This window comes from Vitis riparia, chromosome 18, assembly GCF_004353265.1.
Source record: "Vitis riparia cultivar Riparia Gloire de Montpellier isolate 1030 chromosome 18, EGFV_Vit.rip_1.0, whole genome shotgun sequence".
NCBI lineage: Eukaryota > Viridiplantae > Streptophyta > Magnoliopsida > Vitales > Vitaceae > Vitis > Vitis riparia.
This window is the reverse complement of record NC_048448.1, coordinates 16,728,220-16,752,752: the sequence shown is the minus strand read 5'-3', so window position 1 is coordinate 16,752,752 and position 24,533 is coordinate 16,728,220. Positions and strand designations below refer to the sequence as shown.

At 40.6% G+C, this 24,533-nt stretch overlaps 1 pseudogene; it reads left to right on the top strand.

Moving 5' to 3' along the window:
• The first annotated feature begins 5,973 nt into the window (after positions 1 to 5,973).
• Positions 5,974 to 12,033, top strand: LOC117905468 (annotated as a pseudogene).
• Positions 12,034 to 24,533: the final 12,500 nt, after the last annotated feature.

Below are 24,533 nucleotides of genomic sequence, written 5' to 3'. Positions count from 1 at the left end.
CCTTGAGCTCATGACCTAGAGTAGCCCATGTTATCCACAACCCTTAGTTGTTTATAGCAACTAGAGCCTTGAGCTCACGACCTAGAGTAGTTCATGTCAACCACTACCCAAAGTTCATAGCATTTAGAGCCTTGAGCTCACAACCTATAGTACCTCATGTCATCCACAACCCTGAGCTGTTAATAACATCTAGAGCCCTAAGCTTATGACTTGGAGTCATTTATATCAGCCACAACCAAGAGTTGTGATTCATGCCTAATTGGTGTCTCAGCTGATTCGTGTCCAGCTGGTGCTCCTTGATTGAGGGATTAATCAACAAAATTTATAACCTATTACACCATATACTAGGGTAGCAAAGACAAAGCTACTATAGCATAGTGTCTCTAGGATCGTTCATTGGGATGGGTTTTCATTTCACAAATGATATTAATTCAAAGCTGAATTGGTGCCTTTTCATTTCAAGGTTAGCTTTAAAAGAAAACATAAAGATGGTAGAAAAAGGATTGGTTTTAAGCTAACCAAAAATAGTAACTGATTTTACTTACAAAGAAAAGTGTTTCTTGGAGTTTCAGATCACTAGGCTCAGATTCCTCATACAAAAAGGGAGTTCCGGTCACTTCTTTCTTTTCCTCGCATTAGAGAATTAACATATAGTTCCTTCTCCAACCGGTGTTGTACAGATTCTTCCCATTAATGGGTTCAAACACTAAATCCCTCTCACTGATGCATCTTGCAATGGCTCATACCTCTCACCTAGCACTTGCCATTCAAGGTGATCTTTAACCTTGGATTACCTGTCAAAAGCTCGCAAGAGATAACTAATGGATGTCTCCTTGGAGTCCAAAAGCTTACCAAGTGTTGGCTATTCTAGAAAATCCTACCTTCAAGTCACCTCCCAGAGGCTCGCAAGGGGTAAACTAGTGCATCTCCATGGACGAAGATCACTTGCCTTACCAAGTGTTGGCCCAGGTGATTTAAAGGCGTTTTAAGTTAACTAAAAAGATAAAAACCATTAACGGGTCACACTTTCTCTTCATTAAAAACTAAAACAACAAAACTTCCAATTTATGCATGAGGGAACTTACCCGGTTACCTTACTCCAAGATACGAAGAGCCTAGCCTCTCATCCTCTGAGGAAAAATCCTCAGAGTTTGATTGGCTAGAAAGAAAACTAAAGAGAAAACAAGAATATATAGGAAAAACAGAGCAAGTGCTATGTTTGTTGATTCTATATATGATATATTATATAATGGATTATATTTTTTTACAATGGATGCAAGGGAGTTTATATAGGAAGGTAATTTACCCTTCCTTGGATACTTCATAGCTAAGGAATTACATGAGTGGCTGAATACAAGGAGAAAATGGAAATTTAGACACAAAAATATCAGAAGAAAAGATCTAAAAGAGTCGGTGCACAACTATCGGGAAGCTTCAGGACCGTTTCGCAGGTGAAAATGAGGTCTGCGAGATTTCGCAGATGAACAAAAAGGGCTGCGAATTTACTTCGCAACAACCAGCTGATTTTGCACCGCTGCGAAGTTGGCTTTCATCTTGTGGTGTTTGGCTTCCATCGCGTCGTGAAATTTCAGAGGGGAATCCACAGCACCGTGCAAAAAGGCTGCGAAATCATTCCGCAACAAAAGGGTGATTTCGCAACACTTTGCTAAATCCTTCCTTTAGCTTGGAGTGATCGGCTTCCAATGGCTGTTACTTCATCATTTCAGCTCCAAATCGTACACAGTTTGAAGCGTTAGATTCTTGACTTCCTGAGCTTTGAAATGGTATATAGAATGTAGAAAATGGACTTCGGGAAGTGCTCCAAAAGTGCAAGGAAGACTGCAGCTGCTGTCCTCTGTTTTCAATTTCTTTGCTTTTCTCCTCTTTGCTTCTCTCCTTGCATTCCGGATTTGCTTATGGCAAAGGACTTCAAAGCTTTGGTTCTTCATGTTTCTGAGCTCTTCATTGCTTTGCCATGGATTTCAAATAACTCTCCTCAATCTTGGATTGCTTTGGTGATCAAACTACTAACAAAAACACCAAAACTTACACAATTTGATTAGAATTGATTGCAAGGGTCCTTAACATGCCAATTGAGTTAAAAGGCAATAACTACTACTCAAAAGTGTTTAAAAGAGTTAATTACAAGCTATGAAATAGCACTTTTTGAGTAGTAATCAAGTTGTATATAGCATCTACTAGCTTGAGCTCACGAATAAGAGTAGCTCATGCCATTCATAACCCTAAGCTTTTAATAGCATCTAGAGTCATGAGCTCATGACCTGGAGTCGTTTATATCAACCATAACCTAGTGTTATTCATAGCATCTAGAGCCTTAAGCTCAAGACCCAAAGTGGATCATGCCATTCACAACCTTGAGCTGTTCATAGCATCTAAAGCCCTGAATGCATGACGTAAAGTCGTTCATGTCAACCATAGCCTTAAGATGTCATAGTATCTATAGCCCTTAGCCCAAAACCTTGAGTTATTCATGTCATGAAAAACCCTAAGCTAATGATTCAGAGTCTTTACCTAAGCTATTCATAACATCTAAATTCAAGAGCTCACGACTCAAACTCATTCATGTCAACCATTGCCCGGAGCTGCTAATAGCAATAGAGCCCTGACTTGACAACTTAGAGTCGTTCGTAGTATATATATATCCTTTAGTTCACGACCCCAAGTCATTCATGTCATCCATAATTCTGACCCATTTATAGCATTTAGAAACCTCAACTCATGACCAAGAGGAGCGCATGTTATCCATAGCTCTAAGTTGTTCACAACACCAAGAGCCTTGAGCTCACGACCTGTAGTCTTTTATATCATCAACAACCTTGAGTTATTGATAACATCAAGAGTTGTCAGCTCGTGACCCAGAGTCGTTTATGTCAGCCACAACCAAGGGTTGTTAATAGCATCTAGTGTCTTGAGCTCACAAACTGATTACTACCCAAAAAGTGCTATTTTGCGCCTTTAATTCATTATGTTTTAAGCACTTTTGTGTAGTAGTTCTCCATTTTTATTCCAATTGGCATGTTAAGGACCTAGCAATGACTTCTAATCATATTTGTGGCTAGTTTAGTGTTTTGACAGCTTTTTGGATCATTGAGACAAGCCAAGTAAAGGAGAGAATCAAAGAGGAAAAACAGAGGAAAGAAGTAGTTTTTGTAGCCGTGCACTGTCACTTTGGGAGGCTCTATTTTGTTCATCGTGCAAAATCACCTTTCAAGAATCCCATATTCGGAACCGGCTCGGAATTGCTAACAAATCAAGTACCTATAGTGGTATATTGCCATTCGTATAAGGAGCTCAAAATGGCAATTTTTGCACCAGCCCATGCAAGTGCGAATTTCACACCAGCCCATGCGACTTTGGTGCGAAATCTCCTCTGTTCTACCGACTCCACATGAGATCTTTTCTTTTGTATTTTTTGATGTAAATTCCTTTCTTATCCTTGTAATTAGCCAATCACAGGCTTTGCTTTGTAAAGACTTTAAGAGGGGTGGAAATCATCTCTCGAAAAGATATATGTATATTTTACACTTAGTGAAATAGAGAGATCTCTTTGCTTTCCTTTTCTCTCTACTATATTCTATTTTCTTTTTCTTGGAAGTCAAACAACCTCTGAGGATGTTTTCCCAGAGGATGAGAGGCTAAACCTTTAGTTTCTTGGAGTGAAGGAAGCTAGGTGAAAAGTCCAGATGCAAAAGTGGAAAACTCTCGTGCATTAAATACAGGTAGTTGGAGTTCATAAATGGCTTTTAAATCTAAAGTTTTGCTTTAAATCCCTTAGAATAACTTTGAATGGCCAATACATGATAAGCTTTAGGTCTCTGTGGATACTTATTGCTAGATCCACATCAGACCATTAGTTATCTTGTACGAGCCATTGGAAAGTGGCTCAAGGTGAAGACCCATAGTGTCTAAAGCCATTAATGGAACTTGACTACCATTTCTATTGACTTTTTATGGATTAAATCTTCATTGCTAAACCTATACTGGTTCGGGAAACAACCATCCTTTATGTTGTTGTCCCCAATACGAGAATCTGGAATTTCCCACTTTGCATTTTGAACTTGATCCTAGCAACCTCTAGCTCCGGGAGACTTTCTTTCTTCCATTTTTACCTAGTTCTATGTTAGTTTATTTCTAAACACCATTTTCAAAACAAATTTTATTTTCTTTTAAACTTTAAGTTTTTGACAAAGGAAATCATCAGATTCAATTTCTAATCTTGAGTCTATCACTGGTAGAATGAAAACCCATCCCAGAGTTCGACCCTAGAGCTGCTATACTATAGTAGCTTTGCTACGCTAGTATGAGGTCATAGGATTTATAAATATTTTTTTGATTAAAATACCCAACTGGGCACGAATCAAAATGGCGCCGTTGCCGGGGATGGTGCCACGATACAGTGATACAACTTTTTAGAGGCTACGTGTGATTTCCATCACAAGTTTGGTGAATTCCTTTTTCACTAACTTCATTTCCTTTCTTTTAATTGTAGAATTCCTTTTGTTAAGTTTACTTTCATTTCTTTCTAACCTTAACTTTCTTCTAGCTTTCTTTTGTTTTTGTTGTCTTTGTTTTGTTTTCAGGGAATTTGTAACTTGTGCATGCCCTATTGGATTCGAGACCAAGAGGGAAGACTAGTAAGGATAGAGAATCCTCATGACACAGAGTTGGATATCTGTGTAAACATCATGGACCCTCCATTAGAGGATCAGAATTCTCAACACGGTCAAGGGGGTAATCCAAATGCATATCTATCCATGAGGGATAGAATGCACCCACCAAGGATGAGTGCACCCTCATGCATCGTACCTCCTCTTGAGCAGCTGATTATAAGGCCTTATATTGTGCCCCTCCTACCAAATTTCCATGGAATGGAGAGTGAGAACCCATATGCCCACATCAAGGAGTTTGAGGAGGTGTGCAATACTTTTAGAGAGGGAGGAGCTTCAATAGACTTGATGAGACTCAAGCTATTCCCTTTTACTTTGAAGGACAAGGCAAAAATATGGCTTAACTCTTTAAGGCCAAGGAGCATAAGGAATTGGGTTGATCTTCAGGCCGAATTTTTGAAGAAATTTTTCCCAACCCATAGGACCAATGGGTTGAAGAGACAAATCTCAAACTTTTCTGCCAAAGAAAATGAGAAGTTCTATGAATGTTGGGAAAGGTATATGGAGGCCATCAATGCCTGTCCTCGTCATGGCTTTGATACATGGCTCTTGGTGAGCTATTTTTATGATGGGATGTCTTCCTCCATGAAGCAAATTCTTAAAACCATGTGTGGAGGAGATTTTATGAGCAAGAATCCAGAAGAAGCCATGAACTTTTTAAGTTATGTATCTGAGGTATCAAGAGGATGGGATGAGCCCAACTCAAGAGAAAAATGAAAGTTTCCCTCTCAACCAACCCAAAATCCAAAGGGTGGAATGTACATGTTAAGTGAGGACATGGACATGAAAGCTAAGGTGGCAACAATGGCAAGGAGGTTGGAAGAACTTAAGTTGAAAAAAATGCATGAAGTCCAAGCCATTTCCGAGACACAAGCACATGTCATGCCATGTACCATTTGCCAATCATGTGATCATGTGGTAGATGAGTGCCCAACCATCCCAACTGTGAGGGAGATGTTAGGTGATCAAAGCCAATGTTGTGGGACAATTTAGGCCCAACAACAATGCACCTTATGGAAACACCTATAATTCAAGTTGGAGAAACCATCCAAATTTTTCTTGGAAACCAAGGCCACCTCCATACCAACCACAAGCCCAAACCCAAGCACCTCAACAAACCTCTTCAGTGGAGCAAGCCATTGTGAACCTAAGTAAAGTCATGGGTGACTTTGTGGGTGAACAAAAGGTAATCAACTCCCAATTGGACCAAAAGATTGAAAATGTTGAGAGTTCTCAAATTAAGAGAATGGATGGGATGCAAAATGATCTATCTCAGAAGATAGATAATATTCAATACTCCATCTCTAGGCTTACCAACCTCAACACAGTGAATGAGAAAGGAAAGTTTCCTTCTCAACCAAGCCAAAATCCAAAGGGTGTTCATAAAGTTGAAGCCCAAGATAGGGAGTCTTCAAAGTTGAGGGAGGTCAAAGCTGTGATCACCTTGAGGAGTGGGAAGGAGGTTGATCAACCCTTGCCTAAGGTGAGGCAAGATGAAGAACTCATGTCAAAGAGAACCTTGGTTAAAGAGAGCAATAACCAAGAAGAGAAGAGTGGGAAGAAAAATGCATCTAAATCAAGCATTGAAGAAGTGCCAAGGATAGTGATTAAAGAGGATAGGATGAAGAAACATATGCCTCCCCCTTTTCCTCAAGCTTTACATGGAAAGAAGGGAATCAAGAATTCATCAGAAATTCTTGAAGTTTTGAGACAAGTGAAGGTGAATATACCCTTACTTGATATGATCAAGCAAGTCCCCACATATGCAAAATTTTTAAAGGACTTGTGCACGGTCAAGAGAGGGTTACATGTGACAAAGAAGGCATTCCTCACTGAGCAAGTAAGTGCCATCATTCAGTGTAAGTCTCCAGTTAAGTACAAAGATCCGGGATGTCCCACCATTTCAATCAACATTGGAGGGACACATGTGGAGAAGGCTTTACTAGACTTGGGGGCAAGTGTGAATTTGTTCCCATACTCTGTGTATAAGCAACTGGGACTTGGAGGATTGAAGCCCACAACCATAACTCTCTCCTTAGCTGATAGGTCAGTCAAACTCCCTAGGGGGGTGATAGAGGATGTTCTAGTTCAAGTGGACAAATTCTACTATCCCGTGGATTTTGTGGTGCTTGATACTGATCCCACTGTTAATGAAGCAAATTATGTGCCAATCATCCTTGGGAGACCTTTCCTAGCTACCTCCAATGCCATCATCAATTGTAGGAATGGGGGGATGCAGCTCACATTTGGAAACATGACCTTGGAATTAAACATATTCCACCTATGCAAGAGGCATCTTCACCCAGAAGATGAGGAAGGATTGGAGGAGGTGTGCTTGATCAACACTTTGTTGAAGAGCATTGTGACAAGCATTTAGAAGAGAGCTTGAATGAAAGCCTTGGAGTGCTTGAAGCAGGGTTACCTGAACCCTCTAATGTGTTAGCCATCACGTCTCCTTGGAGGAGACGGGAAGAGATCTTACCACTGTTCAATAAGGAGGACTCACAAGGAACAGCTACGGAGGACCCTCCAAAGCTAGTTTTGAAGCCACTTCCTGTTGATTTGAAGTATGCATATTTGGAGGAAGATGAGAAATGTCCAGTGGTGGTTTCCTCAACTCTCACAAGTGATCAAGAGGATAGTCTTTTGGGAGTCCTCAGAAAATGCAAAAAAAGCCATTGGATGGCAAATTTCTGATCTGAAAGGGATTAGCCCTTCGGTATGCACCCACCTTATCTACAGGGAAGAAGATGAAAAACCAGTGAGGCAGCCCCAGAGGAGGTTGAATCCTCACATGCAAGAGGTGGTAAGGGGTGAAGTTCTGAAGCTGCTTTAAGCAGAGATCATATATCCCATTTCAGATAGCTTGTGGGTGAGCCCAACCCAAGTAGTCCCAAAGAAATCTGGAATCACTATGATCCAGAATGAAAAAGGGGAGGAAGTTTCTACATGTCTTACCTCAGGATGGAGGGTGTGTATAGACTACAGGAGGTTGAATTCAGTGACTAGGAAGGACCATTTCCCATTACCTTTCATGGACCAAGTCCTTGAGAGAGTCTCAAGGCATCCTTTCTATTATTTTTTGGATGGTTACTCAGGGTACTTCCAAATAGAGATTGATTTGGAAGATCAAGAAAAGACAACCTTCACTTGCCCCTTTGGTACTTTTGCCTATAGGAGGATGCCCTTTGGTCTATGTAATGCACCTGCAACTTTCCAAAGATGTATGTTAAGCATCTTCAGTGATATGGTGGAGCGCATCATGAAAGTCTTCATGGATGACATCACTGTGTATGGAGGTTCTTATAAGGAGTGTTTGTTGCATTTAGAAGCTGTTCTCCAAAGATGTATTGAGAATGACCTAGTACTAAATTGGGAGAAGTGCCATTTTATGGTACAACAAGGAATTGTCTTAGGACATATAATCTCCAAGAATGGCATTGAGGTAGATAAGGCAAAGGTGGAGCTAATTGTTAAGTTGCCACCTCCCACAAATGTTAAAGGAATTAGGTAATTCCTAGGACATGTCGGGTTCTATAGGAGGTTCATTAAGGATTTCTCAAAAATCTCAAAACCTCTTTGTGAACTCTTGGTAAAGGATGTCAAGTTTGTGTGGGATGAGAAATGTCAGAAGAGTTTTGAGGAACTGAAGCAATTCCTCACAACAGCACCAATAGTGAGAGCCCCAAATTGGAAATTACCTTTTGAGGTAATGTGTGATGCAAGTGATCTTGCTATGGGGGTTGTTTTGGGACAAAGAGAAGATGGAAAGCCCTATGTGATTTATTATGCAAGCAAAACTTTGAATGAGGCTCAAAGGAACTACACAACTACTGAGAAGGAGTTGTTGGCAGTAGTTTTTGCCTTGGATAAGTTTCGTGCCTATTTGGTAGGGTCCTTTATAGTGGTGTTCACTGACCCTTCTGCTTTGAAGTACTTGCTAACCAAGCAAGATGCCAAGGCAAGATTGATAAGATGGATCCTTTTGCTTCAAGAATTCAATCTCCAAATCCGAGATAAAAAGTGAGTAGAAAATGTGGTAGCAGACCACTTGTCAAGACTTGTGATAGCACATGACTCACATGGTCTACCTATCAATGATGACTTCCCTGAGGAGTCTCTCATGTCAATAGAGGTAGCTCCATGGTATTCTCACATTGCAAATTACTTGGTTACTGGGGAAGTTCCAAGTGAGTGGAGTGCCCAAGACAAGAAGCATTTCTTTGCTAAGATCCATGCCTATTATTGGGAGGAGCCTTTTCTCTTCAAATATTGTGCGGATCAAATCATAAGGAAATGTGTTCCTGAACAAGAGTAATCAGGAATTCTATCCCATTGTCATGATAGTGCATGTGGAGGTCATTTTGCTTCCCAGAAAACAGCCATGAGAGTGGTCCAATCAGATTTTTGGTGGCCCTCTCTTTTCAAGGATGCTCACTCTATGTGCAAGGGATGTGATCGGTGTCAAAGGCTAGGGAAGCTAACACGTCGGAATATGATGCCCTTGAACCCCATCTTGATAGTGGATGTCTTTGATGTTTGGGGGATAGACTTCATGAGACCATTTCCCATGTCATTTGGACACTCCTACATTTTGGTGAGAGTGGATTATGTCTCTAAGTGGGTAGAAGCAATCCCATGTAGGAGCAATGATCATAAGGTGGTTCTCAAATTTCTCAAGGAGAACATCTTTTCAAGATTTGGAGTGCCTAAGGCCATTATCAGTGATGGAGGAACCCACTTTTGCAACAAGCCTTTTGAGACTCTTCTAGCCAAATATGGGGTCAAGCACAAGGTAGCTACACCTTATCACCCTCAAACAAGTGGCCAAGTTGAGTTAGCCAACCAGGAAATCAAGAATATACTGATGAAGGTGGTGAATGTGAATAGGAAGGATTGGTCTATTAAGCTCCTGGATTCATTATGGGCTTATAGGACCGCTTATAAGACCATTCTTGGAATGTCTCCTTATTGCCTTGTTTATGGCAAAGCGTGCCATCTCCCAGTGGAGGTTGAATATAAAGCATGGTGGGCAATCAAGAAGCTCAACATGGATTTGACAAGAGCTGGGTTAAAGAGATGTTTGGATTTGAACAAATTGGAGGAAATGAGGAATGATGCTTACCTTAATTCAAAAATTGCAAAAGAGAGGTTGAAGAAATGGCATGATCAGTTGGTAAATCAAAAGAATTTTACCAAGGGACAAAGAGTCTTGCTTTATGACTCTAAACTTCATCTTTTTCCAGGAAAATTGAAATCAAGGTGGACGGGTCCTTTCATAATTCATGAAGTGCAATCAAATGAAGTAGTGGAACTACTCAACTTCAATAGCACTCGAACTTTCAAAGTGAATGGGCATCGTCTCAAGCCCTATATGGAATCATTTTCCCGAGAGAAGGAGGAATTCATCCTCCTTGATCCACCTCTAACATGAAAACACTTAGTTCATGGTTGAACTTAGTCTCTTCAAAGACTAAAAAGTTCATCCTCTTTTTGTTTCCTTTTACGTTGATTTTAGTTTAATCTAGTGTTTTTTCTTGTGTATATGCATGTTTTGATTTTTATTTTTGACTTTAATTTCATTTTAATTTGGTTTGAACTGGTTTTTGTGTTAACATGCAGGTAGGAAAGCTTGAAGAATGAAGTCAAAGAGGAAAACAAGGGAAAATAGGGGAGAAAAGCCAAGATACAATGAAATTCGCACCACCCAATTCTCTGGTGCGAAATTCGCACCACCCTACCCTTGTGCGAAATTACTTTTGTGAGCATTTTCCAAAAAGCATGCTCTCGGTCCCTACCCAAAATCTCAATGCGAAAATGCACAGGAATGCGAACCTTGTGCGAAATTGCTTTTGTGACTATTTTCCAAAAATGCATGCTCTCGGTCTTGGAAAACCACAGGAATGCGAAAATTTTCGCACTTCACTATTCACCTTATGCGATATTCGCATTTGTTCTTTAAAAGCCATTTTCTCTTCTTCAAGTTTAAACTTGTTCTTCTTCAATCCTCTCAACACCTCTCTTCCGATCACTCCTTTCCATCCACAAGGTCCTCTCCTTCATCATCTCCCATCCTCAATCCCACCATGGCCGGCCATCTTAAGAGATTCATCCCATAGTCGCGGCACCACACTATTCACAACAGTCCGTGCCTTCCATTTTCAGTTTTTTCTCCTCCTTCCACCATAAAAAACCCTTCATTTCTTCACTCAACATTCCAAATCCATCCCTCAACAAATCTCAACCTTGATTTTTGAAATCCAAAACCTCAAGCTAAGGATTCAAAGCCACGGTTTCTTCATTAGAAACCCATTTCCGCCGCTATGGGAGCTTCAAAATCCTTCATTTTCTTATTGTAAAGCTCCCATTTCCAAGCTTGCCCACCATGAAAAACCCCTTTCCTACCTCAACCAACATTTCCCACCCTTAAAAACCAAAGATTTTTGCCATTTGAAAGAATCCAATTTCGAATTTCGGACGAGTGATTAGTGCATTGTGCGAAATTCGCACAACACTATCCACTTGTGTGAAATTCGCACAACCCATCCCCTTGTGCGAATTTTTGGGATTTTTCATCCCTACCCTCCCCAATCCCAAGCCTTTGAGCCTCATTTCTTTGCTCTCTTATGCCTAAGACCCGAGGAGGCTATGCCTCAGCTCCCCAAAGCAGTCATAGAGCTGCCCCTGTGCGGGCCCCGCTAGATGCACCCCCATATTTACCTTATTCTGTCCCCCAGCGCAGATACCATATGAGGAGAGCAGTTGCCACGCCTGTGGCCCCTACTCAGATTCCAGCTAGGAGTCCTCCTACAAAGAAGGCCAAGACTTCAGAGCTAGGAGAGTCCTCCAGAGCACCTCGAGATTCACAGTCTCAGCCTCCTCCCACCAAACGCCCTATCGTCACCAGCTCGCCCATTGAGGGCAGCTCCGATTGCCGCGCGAGAGCATTCCATGTCGAGGCATATTTTGATCACTTTGTTTTGCGACAACAACCTGAGTTGGGGGATTCATACCGCCTACTTGAGAGGTACCATCTTGTACCCTTTATGACGCCACCACAATTCTTTTATCCTCGAGTAGCTTTAGACTTTTACCAGTCTATGACTACTCGTGGCGTCCCGGTACCCGCCTCGATCCTTTTTACCATTGATGGACGCCAGGGTATTTTGGGGGCTAGACAGATTGTCGAGGCTTTCCATATCCCTTATGCACCAGTAGATCCAACTGCATTTAGACGGTGGGCCCCACTTTCTGAATGGGACATGGTTCGTATACTATCTCGAGGGACATCTTCAGACAGGATCATTATGAGGAAGGAGCTTCCCCCTGCGATGCTCCTAGTTGATGTGGTGCTTCGCACCAATCTTTTTCCTCTTCAGCATAGAGTGCAGAGGCGAGGGGCCATTCTAGAGGCGTTATTCCTTATCTCTGAGGGCTATTACTTTGGCCCCCATCATTTGATTATGGCTTCCCTCCTCCATTTTGAGGAGAAGGAGCATAAGAGGCGTCTTACGAGGGCAGACACCATTCTTTTACTTTTCCCTCGGCTGCTATGCCATGTTCTGGCACATATGGGTTTCCCTGCAAACCCTCATTCTAAGACCCGCCACAATTGTCAAGAGAGCTTCTCTATTGACCAATGGAATCAGGTATTGCTCCATCAGCATTCCCCAGAACTTCCTGAGCCAAGGGAAGTTCCTCCACAGCCCTTACCATCTATATTTGCTCCGTCCACTTTAGCTCCCTCAGCCCGTACCAGAGGCAGCATCGTCTGATGCCCCACCTGCTGTTCCTCCTACCCCAGAGTCGCCCATTACTATCCCTGGTGTAGAGTATCGTGACTTGCTCGCTTCTTTCCAGACTCTGACCACTACTCAGATGGCCATATTGGAGCGGATGGACCACTTCCAGATTCGGCAGGACCAGCAGACTCTCATTCTCCTTGAGATTCAGCAGCACCTCAGTCTTTTGCCACCAGCTCCACCTGTTTCTCCTATGCCCTCAGGGCCTTTTGCTCCAGCTGATGATGCTACACCTGTAGCGGTACCTTCCACAGTTGCAGTTGAGAACCCCTCCTATCCACCAGAGGAGCCTACTACTTGATCATACGATCACTCCTCTCCCTTTTTGTTTTGTATCTATATTCTATGTTTTTGGATGTGTTATATATTTTGGACCACTTTTATACTGGGATTGGATGTATTCCATGTTTATTTTGTATATTGTACTCTCTCAGTTTATGTAGACATCTTCCTTTTTGTGTATTTTAGCTATTCCTTTTTATTTCCTCTACTCATCACTCTTATGATTTTTTTTTTTCTTTTGCAACATGTGGTTTCTCCTGTCCATTCAGAGTCCCTTACTATCAGGAGGTATCACTTCCTCCCTTTTATTATCACTTGCTTTTGGAACATTGGGGACAATGTTCATCCTAGTTGGGGGGAGAGTTGAGGAAGTAATTTGTTGGATTTTTGGTTAAGTTATTTTGCTAACAATTTTTTTGCAAACTCTCTTTGTTTCTCAAAGATAAATTCTCAAAAGTAAATGGGAGAAATTAAATTCTTATCTTATTGCCATAGTCTCAGAGTTTGTACTATGCTTATTAAAGTTGATAACTTGTTGACGCTCCTTTTGATTTCAATCTTAAGTCTTCCACTCTAATCTTTTCACACGCTGAACACATTAGATTCCAGTTATAAGATGGAAAACTTTCTTACCCCCTAAACTTAGGAAATTTTTGACTTGGTGCCTTTGACCTCATTCTATTAGTGTTGGGACACCTTATAAAAGGCCAATGTGTCTTATGAAAAAAAATTTGCTTCACTTGCTTTGAAACCCGAGCAAGGTCCGAGGGGTATATGGTGAAAATCTTTGAAGCCTGGTGCCCTAAGCCTTTATTGGTTGGGAGTCACCGACCTCACTGCTCGTTACATGGGTGGATGGGTGGAGTTTATATATATATAAAATTAAAAAAAGGTGCGTTCTTAGCCTTTAATATGGGGGTTAGTGTTGCTAAAGTCAGAGAAAAACCTTAATTGGGGGGAGAATATAGTTTGACATACTATAACTGGAAACTAAGCACCTTAACACTTAGATTTTTGTGGAAAATTAAGAGTTGGTCCTTTGGGAGTGGAAATTATTTTGATACTCAAATTTGCATAATGTCCACTCTTTGTATGTTGTGATAGGTAAGTTATTTGATGACTCTTGTTGATGAGTGAGTTTTATATCCTTGACTTGCCATGTGAGAGTTTGATCCAATCATGCCACTTGATTATTTTTTGGAGTGATCAGCATGATTTTGTAAATTATTATATTATCTATTTTTCTTTCTTTTTCTTCCCTTCATTGCTCAGGGACTAGCAATGTGTCAGTTGGGGGGAGTGATTACTACCCAAAAAGTGCTATTTTGTGCCTTTAATTCAATATGTTTTAAGCACTTTTGTGTAGTAGTTCTCCATTTTTATTCCAATTGGCATGTTAAGGACCTAGCAATGACTTCTAATCATATTTGTGGCTAGTTTTAGTGTTTTGACAGCTTTTTGGATCATTAAGACAAGCCAAGTAAAGGAGAGAAGCAAAGAGGAAAAACAGAGGAAAGAAGTAGTTTTTGTAGCCGTGCACTATCACTTTGGGATGCTCTATTTTGTTCATCGTGCAAAATCACCTTTCAAGAATCCCATATTCGCAACCGGCTCGGAATTGCTGACAAATCAAGTACCTATAGTGGTATATTGCCATTCGTATAAGGAGCACAAAATGGCAATTTTCGCACCAGCCCATGCAAGTGCGAATTTTGCACCAGCAGCCCATGCAAGTGCGAATTTCGCACCAGCCCATGTGACTTTGGTGCGAAATCTCCTCTGTTCTGCCGACTCCACATGAGATCTTTTCATTTGTATTTTTTGATGTAAATTCCTTTCTTATCCTTGTAATTAGCCAATCACAGACTTTGCTTTGTAAAGACTTTAAGAGGGGTGGAAATCATCTCTCGAAAAGATATATGTATATTTTACACTTAGTGAAATAGAGAGATCTCTTTGCTTTCCTTTTCTCTCTACTATATTCTATTTCCTTTTTCTTGGAAGCCAAACAACCTCTGAGGATGTTTTCCCAGAGGATGAGAGGCTAAACCTTTAGTTTCTTGGAGTGAAGGAAGCTAGGTGAAAAGTCCAGATGCAAAAGTGGAAAACTCTCGTGCATTAAATACAGGTAGTTGGAGTTCATAAATGGGTTTTAAATCTAAAGTTTTGCTTTAAATCCCTTAGAATCACTTTGAATGGCCAATACATGATAAGCTTTAAGTCTCTATGGATACTTATTGCTAGATCCACATCAGACCATTAGTTATCATGTACGAGCCATTGGAAAGTGGCTCAAGGTGAAGACCCATAGTGTCTAAAGCCATTAATGGAACTTGACTACCATTTCTATTGACTTTTTATGGATTAAATCTTCATTGCTAAACCTATACCGGTTCGGGAAACAACCATCCTTTATGTTGTTGTCCCCAATACGAGAAGAAAAATCCGGAATTTCCCACTTTGCATTCTGAACTTGATCCTAGCAACCTCTAGCTCCGAGAGACTTTCTTTCTTCCATTTTTACCTAGTTCTATGTTATTTTAGTTCTAAACACCATTTTCAAAACAAGTTTTATTTTCTTTTAAACTTTAAGTTTTTGACAAAGGAAATCATCATATTCAATTTCTAATCTTGAGTCTATCACTGGTAGAATGAAACCCCATCCCAGAGTTCGACCCTAGAGCTGCTATACTATAGTAGATTTGCTACGCTAGTATGAGGTCATAGGATTTATAAATATTTTTTGATTAAAATACCCAACTGAGCTTTTAATAGCATTCGAAGTCGTGAACTCATGACCTATAATCATTTATATCAATCACAATCTAGTGTTATTCATAGCATCTAAAGCCTTAATATGAAGGCCCAGAGTGGCTCTTGTCATTCATAGCCATGAGCTTTTCATAGCATCTAAAGCCCTGAATGCATGACGTAAAGTCGTTCATGTCAACCATAACCTTAAGATGTTATAGTATCTGTAGCCCTTAGCTCAAAACCTTAAGTCATTCATGTCATGCACAACCCTAAACTCATGATTTAGAGTCTTTCATGTCATTAACAATCCTGAGTTGTTCATAACATCTAAAGTCTATAGCTCATGACCCGGACTCATTCATGTCAACCATTGCCCAAAGCTGCTAATAGCATATAGAGCCCTGACTTGACAATTGAGAGTCATTCATGTAAACCACCGCCCAGAGCTATTCATAGCATCTTGGGCCCTAAACTCACAAAAAGGAGTCGTTCATGTCAACCATAGCCCAACGTTGTTCATAGCATATAGGGCCCTAAGCTCCAGACCTAGAGCCATTCATATCATTCACAACCCTATGGTGCTAATAGAATCTAGAGCCTTGAGCTCACAACATGGAGTCCTTCATGTCATCAAGAACCTTGTGTTGTTCATAGCACCTAGAATCTTGAGATCACCCCCTGGAGTCGTTCATGTTAACCACATCCCAGAGCAGTCCATAGCACCTAAAACCCTAAGCTCATGACCAATGTGGCACATGTCATCAACAACCCTAAGTTGTTTATAGCATCTAAAGCCCTAAGCTAATGACCTAGAGTCGCTCATGTCAACCATAACCTTGAGATGTTCGTAGTATATATATATATATATATATATAGATTTTAGTTCATGACCCCAAGTCATTCATGTCATCAACAATCCTGACCTATTAATAGCATTTAAAGACCTCAACACATGACCAGGAGGAGCTCATGTCATCTACAGGCCTAAGCTGTTCATAGCATTTAGAGCCTCGAGTTCACGACCTAGAGTAGCTCATGTCATCCATAGCCCTAAGTTGTTCATAGCACTAAGAGCCCTAAGCTCATAACTTATAGTCTTTTATGTCATCGATAACCTTGAGTTATTCATGGCATCAAGAGCCCTTAGCTCACAACCCAGAGTAATTCATGTAAGCCACAACCAAGAGCTTTCGATAGCATCTAGTGCCTTGAGCTCACAAACAAGAGTAACTTATGCCATCCATTGCCCTGAGCTTTTAATAGCATCCAAAGTCGTGAGCTCACGACCTGGAGTCGTTTATATCAACCACAACCTAGTGTTATTCATAGCATCTAAAGTGCTAAGATGATGACCCAAAGTGGCTCATGTCATTCATAACCTTGAGATATTTATAGCATCTAAAGCCCAGAATGCATGACCTAAAGTCATTCATGTCAACCACAACCCGAAGATGTTATATTATTATAGTATTTGTAGCCATTAGCTCAAAACCTCGAGTCATTCATGTCATGCACAACCCTAAGCTCATGATTCGGAGTCTTTCATTTCATTAACAATCCTGAGTAGTTCATAACATCTAAAGTCTAGAGCTCACGACCCAGACTCATTCATATCAACCATTGCTTAGAGCTACTAATTGCATATAGAGCCCTGACCTGACGACTTAGAGTCATTCATGTAAACCACCGCCCGGATCTGTTCTTAGCATCTCGGGTCTTGAACTCACGAAACAAAGTCATTCATGTCAATAGTAGCCCAATGTTGTTCATAACATCTAGGGCCTTAAGCTCCCGACCTAGATTCATTCATGTCATCCAAAACCATATGTTGCTAATAAAATCTAGAGCCTTAAGCTCACGACCTGGAGCCTTTCACGTCATGAGAAACCTTGAGTTGTTCATAGCACCTAAAACCTTGAGCTCATCCCCTGGAGTCATTCATGTCAACCACATCCCAAAGCAGTTCATAGAAACTAAAGCCTTGAGCTCATGACTGATGCGACTCATGGTAGCTTAGCTTTAAAGGCGTATCAACAAAATTTATACCTTAGATACTATTACTAAAGTAGCCAAGCTACTATAGCATAGTGGTTCTAGGATCGTTCACTGGGAAGGGTTTTCGCAAACACAAGTGATATTCAAATTAGGAAAATAGGTGATTTTCTTATGGATGTTAGCTTTAAAAGAAGATGTAAATATTTTAGAAAGATTTAAACTAATTTAAGCTAACATTAAAGACTAAAATGAAAGGGTGTAAAAACAAGTTTCTCAAAGATAGGATAGCTATGCTCTGGCTCTTATGCAAATTGGAAATCTCAGGATAGGCTCCTCGCGTTGGGGTTGCAACTATGGTGATGCTTGCTTCCCGAACCGGTATGGATTTAGCAAATCAAGTTTTAATCCTTTAAAATGGAAAAACATATGGTAGTGAATTTCATCAATGGTTAGTCACCTTAGACTTCCTTTGAATGGCTCGTAAGAGATAACTAATGGTCTAAAGCCAAAAGCTTACCAAATATTGGCAACTCAAAGTCATTCCAAGTGATAAACTCACCTTTCAATGGCCATTGAAATTGGTTCTAATGGATTAATGCAAAACTTGGAATTGAAAACCTCACCTTCCAATAGCTCGTAGGAGATAACTAATGGATAGAAATCCAAAAGCTTATCAAGTATTGGCCGTTGGAAGTTGTCCAATGGAAATAAAAACTAAAATTTGCATTAATGAACCATTAATGAAAAACGACTACCTTACCTTCCGGGTGCGAGAAATTTCCATGGGAAATGCATCCAAGCCATCACATAACATCCATACTTTGAGAAACTTAAAAGGTTAGCCTCTCATCCTTGGGGATTTCATCCACCAAGGATGTTTGGCTACTAAGAAAATAAGAAAGAGAAGAGAAGGAGAAACAAAGCAAGGCTCTGTGGTATATTTCAATATATATGGGTATATTACATAAATTTCTCCATATGTTTCAACGGATGCAAAGGAGTATAAATAGAGAAGTTTTTCCAACCTTCCTAGCTAAGAGATCTTATGATTGGTGGATTACAAGGAGAAGAATGGAAATTTATACAAAAATATCTAAAAAGAAAAGATCTCATGTGGAGTCGGCAAAACAGGGGAGGTTTCGCATAGGGGTGCGAAATTCGCACAGGTGTGCGAAATTCGCACACCATTCAGAAGAGATTTCGCACAGGTGTGCGAAATTTGCGCACCATTTAGAAGGTGTGCGAAATTTTCGCACACCTGGAGCAGTTTTCTTCCAAAGGTCATAACTTCCTCGTTTCAGCTCCAAATCGTGCATGGTTTGAAGCGTTGGATTCTTGACTTCCTGAGCTTTGCAACGGTATATAGAATGTAGAAAATGGACTTCGGGAAGTGCTCCAAAAGTTCCAAAGAAGACTGCATCTGCTGTCCTCAGATTTCCTCCTTGCTTCTCTTTGCTTTTCTTTTGCTTTTCTTTGCTTCTCTTTGCTTTTCTTTGCTTTTCTTCTTTGGTTGGCTTGTCTAAGTAGCTCCTCCATCATTTGGCATGCTTGAATTGATTCATAAGCTGATATAAACATGTAAACTTGCCACAAAATGGTTAAAACCAATTACTAAGGACCTTAATGAATTAATTGGGTTAAATGAATATGATTACTACTCAAAGGTGCTTAAAACCATTATAATTAGGTCTACAAAATAGCACTTTTTGGTAGTAATCAATGACCCAAAGTGGCACATGTCATTGACAACCTTGAGTTTTTCATAGCATCTAAAGCCCTAAGGTCATGACCCAAAGTCATTCATGTCAACCACAACACTGAGATGTTCGTAGTATATATATAACCTTTAGTCCATGACCCTAGGTCATTCATGTCATCCACAGTCTTGACCTGTTCATAGCATTTAAAGACCTCAACTCATGACCAAGAGGAGCTCATGTCATCCACAGGCTTGAGTTGTTCATAGCATTTAGAGCCTTGAGTTCATGACCTAGAGTAGCTTATGTCATCCATAGCCCTAAGTTGTTCATAGCACCAAGATCCCTGAGCTCACGACTTGTAGTCTTTTATGTCATTGACAACCCTGAGCTATTCATAGCATCAAGATTTCTCAGCTCACAACCCAGAGTCGCTCATGTCAGCCACAACCAAGAGTTGTTCATAACATCTAGTGCATTGAGCTCATGAACAAGAGTAGCTCATGTCATCCATAGCCCTGAGCTCATGACCTAGAGTCATTGATATCCACCATAACCTAGTGTTATTCATAGCCTATAGAGCCATAAGCTTAAGACCTAGAGTGGCTCTTGTCATTCACAGCCTTGAGCTGTTCATAGCATCTAAAGTGCTTAATGCATGACCCAAGGTCATTCATGTCATCCATAATCCTGACCTGTTCATAGAATTTAAAGACCTCAACTCATGACCAAGAGGAGCTCATGTCATCCACAAGACTGAGTTGTTCATAGCATTTAGAGCCTTGAGTTCACGACCTAGAGTAGCTTATGTCATCCATAGACCTAAGTTGTTCATAGCACCAAGAACCCTAAGCTCACGACCTATAGTCTTTTATGTCATCGACAACCCTGAGCTATTCATAACATTAAGAGCCCTCTGCTCAAGACCTAGAGTCATTCATATCAGCCACAACCAAGAGTTGTATATAGTATCTACTACCTTGAGCTCACGAACAAGAGTAGCTCATGCCATCCATAGCCCTAAGCTTTTAATAGCATCTAAAGTCATGAGCTCATGACCTGGAGTCGATTATATCAACTATAACCTAGTGTTATTCATAGCATATAGAGCCTTAAGCTAAAGACCCAAAGTGGCTCATGTCATTGACAACCTTGAGCTGTTCATAGCATCAAAAGACTTAAATGCATGATCTGTAGTCATTCATGTCAACCATAGCCTGAAGATGTTATAGTATTTGTAGCCCTTAGCTCAAAATCCCGAGTCATTCATGTCATTGACAACCCTAAGCTCATGATTCGGAGTCTTTCATATCATTAACAACCTTGAGATATTCATAACATCTAAAGTCAAGAGCTCACAACCCGAACTCATTCATGTCAACCATTGCCCAGAGTTGCTAATAGCATATAAAGCCCTCATGTGACGACTTAGAGTCATTCATGTAAACCACCACTTAGAGTTATTTATAGCATCTAGGGCCCTGAACTCATGAAACAAAGTTGTTCATGTCAACCACAACCTAATGTTGTTCATAACATCTAAAGTCATGAGCTCATAACCTAGAGTAACCCATGTTATGCACAGCCCTAAGCTATTCATAGCATCTAAAGACTTGTGCTCATGACCCAAAGTTGTTCATGTCAAACACAACCTTGAGTTGTTCATAGTATCTAGAGCCTTAAGCTTATAACCCATATTCTTTTATGTTGTTAACAACCCTGAGTTGTTAATTGCATTTAGAACCCTAAGATCACAACCTAGAGTCGCTTATGTTAACCACAAGCGTCATTCATAAAATTTTGAGTCTTGAGCTCACGACCCAAAGTAGATAATGTTATCCACATCCCCATTCCATTCTTTGCATCTAGAGTCCTCATATCTTGACCTGGAGTGGTTCATGTCAACCACAACTCAGAGTTGTTCATATCATTTAAAGCCTTAACCTCACGATCTAAAGTCTTTCATGTCATCAATAACCCTGAGTTGTTCATAGCATTTAGAGCCTTGAGCTCATGACATAGAGTCATTCATGTCAACCACAACCCAACACTATTCATTGCATCTAAAGCCCTAAGCTCATGACCGAGAGTAGCCCTTATTATCCATAGTCCTCAATTGTTTATAGCAACTAGTCGCTTGAGCTCACGACTAAGAGTGATTCATGTAAACCACAACTTTAAGTTGTTTACATTATCTAGAGCCTTGAGCTCATGAGCCATAGTCTTTCATGTCATCAATAACCCTTAGTTGTTCATAGCATCAAGAGCCTTGAGCTCATGACCCAGAGTAGTTCATGTCAACCACAACTTAGAACTGTTCATAACATCTGCTGCCTTCAGATCACAAGCAAGAGAAGCTCATTTCATCCACAACCTTGAGTTGTTAATAGCATCTAAAGCCCTAAGCTCACGACCTATAATCATTCATGTCAACCAAAACCCAGAGTTGTTCATAGCATCTAAAGCCTTTAGCACAAGACCTAGAACGATCGATGTCATCAATAGCCCTGAGTGTTCATAGCATCTAGAGCCCTGAGCTCACGACCTAGAACCTTTCCTCTCAACCATAGCCCAAATTTGTTCATATCATTTAAATCCCTGAGCTCAAGATCTAAAGTACCTCATGTCTTCCATAACCCTGAGCTATTAATAGCATCTAGAGCCTGGAGCTCACAACTCGGAGTCGTTCATGTCAACCACAACTGAGAACTGCTTATAACATTTAGAGCCCTGAGCTCAAGACCTAGACTAGCTAATGTCATTCATAGCCCTGAGTTGTTCATAGTATCTAGAGTCATGAGCTCACAACTCAGAGTCTTTCATGTCAACCACAACCTAGACCTATTCATTGTATCTAGGGCCTTGAGCCCACGACCTAAAGTCGTTCATGTCATCCCTAACTTTGAACTGTTCATAGCATCTAGAGCCATGATCTCATGACACATATTCATTCATGTCAACCACAACCCAACGTTATTCATAGAATTTAGAGCCCTGAGCTCACAACCAAAAGTATCCCATGTTATCCACAACCCTTAGTTGTGCATAGAAACTAGAGCCTTGAGCTCATGATCGAGAGTTGTTCATGTTAACCATAACCCTGAGTTCTTCATAGTATCTACAACACTAAGCTCATGACCCATAGTCTTTCATGTCATTAGCAACTTTAAGTTGTTCATAGCACCAAGAGCCCTAAGCTCACTACCCCGAGTCGTTCATCTCAACCATAGCCCGAAGTTGTTCATATCATTTAGAACCCCGAGCTTATGACCTAGAGTATCTCATGTCTTCCACAACCCTGAGCTATTAATAACATTTAAAGCCTGGAGCTCATGACTCGGAGTTGTTCATGTCAACCACAACTTAGAGTTGTTCATAGCATTTAAAGCCTTAAGCTAAAGACCTAGAGTGGCTAATGTCATCCATAGCCTTGAGTTATTCATAGCATGTAGAACCATGAGCTCACAACTTGGAGTCTTTCATGCCAACCATAGCCTAGAGTTGTTCATTGCGTCTAGGGCCTTGAGCTCAGGACCCAAAGTCATTCATGTAGTCCACAACTCTGAGTTGTTCATAGTATCTAGAGCCCTAAGCTCATGACCCATATTATTTCATGTCATTGACAACCTTGAGTTGTTCATAGCATCAAGAGCCATAAGCTCATGACCTAGAGTCGTTCATGTCAAACACAACCTAGATTTGTTCATAGCATCTTGAGCCTTAAGCTTATAAGCAAGAGAAGCTCATTTCATCCACAACTTTGAGCTATTAATAGCATCTAGAGCCCTGATCCCACGACCTAGAGTCATTCATATCAACCATAGCCTAGAGTGATTCATAGCATCTAGAGCCTTGAGTACAAGACCCAAAACGACTAATGTCATCAACAGCCCTAAGTCTTCATAACATCTAGATCCCTAAGCTCATGACCCAGAGTCTTCCATGTCATTGATAGCCCTGAGTTGTTCACAACATCTAAAGCTCTGAGCTCACGACCTAGAGTCACTCATGTCAACCATAACCTAAAGTTGTTCATAACATTTAAAGCCTTAAGTTCATGACCCAAATTAGGTCATGTCATGGACAACCCTGAGTTGTTCATAGCATTTAAAGCCTTGAGCTCAGGACGAGGAGTCGTTTATGTCAACCATTGCCCAAAGTTGTTCATATAATCTAGTGCCTTGAGCTCACGAACTAGAGCAGCTCATGTCATCCACATTCTTGAGTTGTTAATAGCATCTAAAGCCCTAAACTCACAATCCGGATTTGTTCATTTCAACCATAACTCAACGTTGTTCATAGCATTTAGAGCCCTAAGTTCATAACCCATAGTCATTCATTTCAACCGTAGTGTATAGTTGTTTATATAATCTAGAGCCTTGATCTCACAACTTAAAGTCATTCATGTCATCCATAACCCTAACTTGTTCATAGCATCTAGAGCCATGAGCTCACGACACAGAGTCATTCATGTCAACCACAACCCAATGTTGTTCATAGCATTTAGAGCCCTGAGCTCACAACCCAAAGTATCCCATGTTATCCACAGCTCTTAGCTATTCATAGCAACTAAAGCCTTGAGCTCATGATCGAGAGTCATTCATGTCAACCATTTGCCTGATTTATTCATAGTATCTATAATGCTGAGCCCATGACCCATAGTCTTCCATGTCATTGATAGCTCTAAGTTGTTCATAGCATAAAGAACCCCGAGCTCACAACCTAGAGCCATTGATGTCAACCATAACCCAAATTTGTTCATAGCATCTAAAGCCTTATGCTCACTACCTAAAGTACCTCATGTCTTCCACAACCCTAAGCTATTAAGAGCATCTAAAGCCTAGAACTCACGACTTAGAGTCGTTGATGACAACCATAACCCAGAGTTGTTCATAGCATTTAAAGCCCTAAGCTCAGGACGAGGAGTCGTTTATGTCAACCATTGCCCAAAGTTGTTCATATAATCTAGTGCCTTGAGTTCACGAACTAGAGCAGCTCATGTCATCCACATTCTTGAGTTGTTAATAGCATCTAAAGCCCTAAGCTCACAACCCGTATTTGTTCATTTCAACCATAACTCAACGTTGTTCATAGCATTTAGAGCCGTAAGTTCATAACCCATAGTCATTCATTTCAACCATAGTGTATAGTTGTTTATAGAATCTAGAGCCTTGATCTCACAACTTAGAGTCATTCATGTCATCCATAACCCTAACTTGTTCATAGCATCTAGAGCCATGAGCTCACGACACGGAGTCATTCATGTTAACCACAACCCAATGTTGTTCATAGCATTTACAGCCCTGAGCTCACAA